Raw genomic sequence first — 4,911 nt, 5'->3', positions numbered from 1 at the left:
CTTTTTCTGGTTTGAATCACGTAGAAATGTGGTACCACACTGAAACATTCAATTAAACCTGGTACTGATAAATAATTTTGAGGGTAACGCATGTTAGGTCTAGGTTAGGCCTGGGATTTTCCCTCATCAGACACATACTTTCGCATTCTTCACATACTTGTTGAACGGATCCTGGGTTTTTTCTGGTTTGGATCTGGTAGTAATGTGGTAGCACACTGGAACAGTCCATTAAACCTGTTTTCGATCAATAGTTTAGAGGATAACGCATGTTCTGTCTAGGTTAAGCCTGGGATTTGCCATCATCAGACACATACTTTCGCATTTTCCACATACATGTTGAACAGATCCTGGGTTTTTTCTGGTTTGGATCACGTAGTAATGTGGTAGCACACTGAAACAGTCCATTAAACCTGGTTTCGATCAATATTTTAGAGGATAACGCATGTTCTGTCTAGGTTAGGCCTGGGATTTGCCCTCATCAGACACATACTTTCGCATTCTCCACATACTTGTTGAACAGATCCTGGGTTCTTTCTGGTTTGGATCACGTAGTAATGTGGTAGCACACTGAAACAGTCCATTAAACCTGGTTTCGATCAATATTTTTGAGGATAACGCATGTTAGATCTTGGTTAGGCCTGGGATTTGCCCTCATCAGACACATACTTTCGCATTCTCCACATACTTGTTGAACAGATCCTAGGTATTCTTCTGGTTTGGATCACGTAGTAATGTGGTACCACACTGAAACAGTCCATTAAACCCGGTTTCGATCAATATTTTAGTGGATAACGCAAGTTAGGTCTGGGATAGGTCTGGGATTTGCCCTCATCATGGTCATATTTTCGCGTTCTTCACATACTTGTTGAACAGATCCTGGGTATTTTTCTGGTTTGGATCAGGTAGTAATGTGGTACCACACTGAAACAGTTGATTAAACCTGGTTTCGATCAGTATTTTTGAGGGTAACGCATGTTAGGTCTAGGTTAGGCCTGGGATTTTCCCTGATCAGCCACATACTTTCGCATTCTTCACATACTTGTTGAAGGGATCCTGGGTTTTTTGTGGTTTGGATCACGTAGTAATGTGGTAACACACTGAAACATTCAATTAAACCTGGTCTTGATAAATGTTTTAGAGGATAACGCATGTTGGGTCTGGGATAGGTCTGGGATTTGCCCTCATCAGGCTCATAGTTTCGCGTTTTTCACATACTTGCTGAACAGATCCTGGGTTTTTTCTGTTTTGGATCACGTAGTAATGTGGTACCACACTGAAACAGTCCATTAAACCTGGTTTCGATCAATATTTTAGAGAATAACGCATGTTAGGTCATGGTTAGGTCTGGGATTTGCTCTCATCAGACTCGAACTTTCGCATATTCCTCATGGTTCATGGCCAGATTCTGGGCTTTTTCTAGATTGGATCCTGTAGTATTGTGGTACCAGACTGAAACATTCAATTAAACCTGGTCTTGATAAATATTTTAGAGGATAACGCATGTTAGATCTGGGTTATGTCTAGGATTTGCCCAAATCAGGCTCATAAATTCGCATATTTCTCATACTTCATTGCTAGATACTGGGCTTTTTCAGGATTGGATCACGTAGTAATGTGGTACCACACTGAAACAGTACATTTAACCTGGTTTCGATCAATATTTTAGAGGACAACGCAAGTTAGGTCTGGGATAGGTCTAGGATTTGCCCTAATCAGGCACATAATTTCGCATTTTCCACATACATGTGGAACAGATCCTGGGTTTTTTCTGGTCTGGATCACGTAGTATTGTGGTACCACATTGAAACATTCAATTAAACCTGGTCTTGATAAATATTTTAGAGGATAACGCATGTTAGATCTGTGTAATGTCTAGGATTTGCCCTAATCAGGCACATAATTTCGCATTTTCCACATACATGTTGAACAGATCCTGGGTTTCTTCTGGTGAGGATCACGTAGTAATGTGGTACCACACTGAAACATTCAATTAAACCTGGTCTTGATAAATATTTTAGAGGATAACGCATGTTAGGTCTGGGGTAGCTCTGGGATTTGCTCTCATCAGGCTCGTAGTTTCGCATATTTCTCATACTTGATGGCCAGATTCTGGGCTTTTTCTAGTTTGGATTCTGTAGTAATGTGGTGCCACACTGAGACAGTCCATTTAACCTGGTCTCTATCAATATTTTAGAGGATAACACATGATATGTCTAGGTTAGGCCTGGGATTCACTCTCATCAGGCTCGTACTTTCGCATATTCCTCATGGTTCATGGCCAGATTCTGGGCTTTTTCTAGATTGGATCCTGTAGTATTGTGGTACCACACTGAAACATTCAATTAAACCTGGTCTTGATAAATATTTTAGAGGATAACGCATGTTAGATCTGGGTTATGTCTAGGATTTGCCCAAATCAGGCTCATAAATTCGCATATTTCTCATACTTCATGGCTAGATACTGGGCTTTTTCAGGATTGGATCACGTAGTAATGTGGTACCACACTGAAACAGTACATTTAACCTGGTTTCGATCAATATTTTAGAGGACAACGCAAGTTAGGTCTGGGATAGGTCTAGGATTTGCCCTAATCAGGCACATAATTTCGCATTTTCCACATACATGTTGAACAGATCCTGGGTTTCTTCTGGTTTGGATCACGTAGTAATGTGATACCACACTGAAACATTCAATTAAACCTGGTCTTGATAAATATTTTAGAGGTTAACGCATGTTAGATCTGGGTTATGTCTAGGATTTGCCCAAATCAGGCTCATAAATTCGCATATTTCTCATACTTCATGGCTAGATACTGGGCTTTTTCAGGATTGGATCACGTAGTAATGTGGTACCACACTGAAACAGTAAATTAAACCTAGTTTCGAACAATATTTTAGAGGATAACGCAAGTTAGGTCTAGGTTAGGCCTGGGATTTTCCCTCATCAGACACATACTTTCGCATTTTCCACATACATGTTGAACAGATCCTGGGTTTTTTCTGGTTTGGATCACGTAGTAATGTGGTAGCACACTGAAACAGTCCATTAAACCTGGTTTCGATCAATATATTTGAGGATAACTCATGTTAGGTCTAGGTTAGGCCCGGGATTTGCCCTCATCAGGGTCATATTTCCGCGTTCTTCACATACTTGTTGAACAGATACTGGGCTTTTGCAGGATTGGATCACGTAGTAATGTGGTACCACACTGAAACAGTAAATTAAACCAGGTTTCGATCAATATTTTAGAGGACAACGCAAGTTAGGTCTGGGATAGGTCTGGGATTTGCTCTGATCAGGCTCGCACTTTCGCATATTTCTCATACTCGGTGGCCAGATTCTGGGCTTTTTCTGGTTTGGATCCCGTAGTATTGTGGTACCACACTGAAACATTCAATTAAACCTGGTACTGATAAATAATTTTGAGGGTAACGCATGTTAGGTCTAGGTTAGGCCTGGGATTTTCCCTCATCAGACACATACTTTCGCATTCTTCACATACTTGTTGAACGGATCCTGGGTTTTTTCTGGTTTGGATCACGTAGTAATGTGGTAGCACACTGGAACAGTCCATTAAACCTGGTTTCGATCAATATTTTAGAGGATAACGCATGTTCTGTCTAGGTTAGGCCTGGGATTTGCCCTCATCAGACACATACTTTCGCATTTTCCACATACATGTTGAACAGATCCTGGGTTTTTTCTGGTTTGGATCACGTAGTAACGTGGTAGCACACTGGAACAGTCCATTGAACCTGGTTTCGATCAATATATTTGAGGATAACTCATGTTAGGTCTAGGTTAGGCCCGGGATTTGCCCTCATCAGGGTCATATTTCCGCGTTCTTCACATACTTGTTGAACAGATCCTGGGTTTTTTCTGGTTTGGATCACGTAGTAATGTGGTAGCACACTGAAACAGTCCATTAAACCTGGTTTCGATCAATATATTTGAGGATAACTCATGTTAGGTCTAGGTTTGTCCCGGGATTTGCCCTCATCAGGGTCATATTATCGCATTTTTCACATACTTGTTGAACAGATCCTGGGCTTTTTCTGGATTGGATCAGGAAGTAATGTGGTACCACACTGAAACAGTAAATTAAATCTAGTTTCGATCAATATTTTAGAGGATAACGCAAGTTAGGTCTGGGATAGGTCTGGGATTTGCCCTCATCAGGGTCATATTTTCGCATTTTTCACATACTTGTTGAACAGATCCCTGGCTTTTTCTGGTTTGAATCACGTAGAAATGTGGTACCACACTGAAACATTCAATTAAACCTGGTACTGATAAATAATTTTGAGGGTAACGCATGTTAGGTCTAGGTTAGGCCTGGGATTTTCCCTCATCAGACACATACTTTCGCATTCTTCACATACTTGTTGAACGGATCATGGGTTTTTTCTGGTTTGGCTCACGTAGTAATGTGGTAGCACACTGGAACAGTCCATTAAACCTGGTTTCGATCAATATTTTAGAGGATAACGCATGTTCTGTCTAGGTTAGGCCTGGGATTTGCCCTCATCAGACACATACTTTCGCATTTTCCACATACATGTTGAACAGATCCTGGGTTTTTTCTGGTTTGGATCACGTAGTAACGTGGTAGCACACTGGAACAGTCCATTGAACCTGGTTTCGATCAATATATTTGAGGATAACTCATGTTAGGTCTAGGTTAGGCCCGGGATTTGCCCTCATCAGGGTCATATTTCCGCGTTCTTCACATACTTGTTGAACAGATCCTGGGTTTTTTCTGGTTTGGATCACGTAGTAATGTGGTAGCACACTGAAACAGTCCATTAAACCTGGTTTCGATCAATATATTTGAGGATAACTCATGTTAGGTCTAGGTTTGGCCCGGGATTTGCCCTCATCAGGGTCATATTTCCGCGTTCTTCACATAC

This window comes from Colletes latitarsis, unplaced genomic scaffold (genome assembly GCF_051014445.1).
Source record: "Colletes latitarsis isolate SP2378_abdomen unplaced genomic scaffold, iyColLati1 scaffold0018, whole genome shotgun sequence".
Taxonomy (NCBI): domain Eukaryota; kingdom Metazoa; phylum Arthropoda; class Insecta; order Hymenoptera; family Colletidae; genus Colletes; species Colletes latitarsis.
This window is presented reverse-complemented; position numbering follows the sequence as displayed.